Genomic DNA, 555 nt, shown 5'->3' with positions numbered 1-555 from the left:
CTCTCTTGCTCTCTCTCAATCTCTCTCAATCTCTCTCAATCTCTCTCTCTCTCTCTCTCTCTCTCTCTCTCTCTCTCTCTCTCTCTCTCTCTCTCTCTCATAAAGATACCCCAACCATCTGTCCCACTTGATCTTTTACGCCCATCGTGACTTTATTATCACAGATGTCACAAGTCATGTCCCTTTCCTGGATTTGTCAGGGTATTACCATGAGCGAATTTCCATGAGCGAAAGGCGAGAATTGTTGGAACACTATCCATAAAACGAGAGCCTTGATGCCAGAGCTGGCCCGAAAGGCAGGAATCGCCTCTCTTGCGCACATCAAGCGTCTGACAGACAGATTGAATTATGCTGGAGCTTTCAAAGCAAATGCAATAACACTTCCAAATATTGCAATCCACAGTTCGCTGACCCCTGACTCCAGAAAAGATTACCGCAATCCTTTCTCGCAGAGAGCAATCTCTGGCCCTGTTCGGGACGATGCACACAAGGCATCAGAGCCTGTTCACCAACGCCCTCAGGCTCATTTAGAAAAAGTAATAAAGAAGCTCTTTC

Source organism: Protobothrops mucrosquamatus, unplaced genomic scaffold (genome assembly GCF_001527695.2).
Source record: "Protobothrops mucrosquamatus isolate PMUCROS unplaced genomic scaffold, P.Mucros_1.0 scaffold_101, whole genome shotgun sequence".
NCBI classification, from domain to species: domain Eukaryota; kingdom Metazoa; phylum Chordata; class Lepidosauria; order Squamata; family Viperidae; genus Protobothrops; species Protobothrops mucrosquamatus.
The sequence above is the reverse complement of the archived record's forward strand: the minus strand, read 5'-3'. Positions refer to the sequence as shown.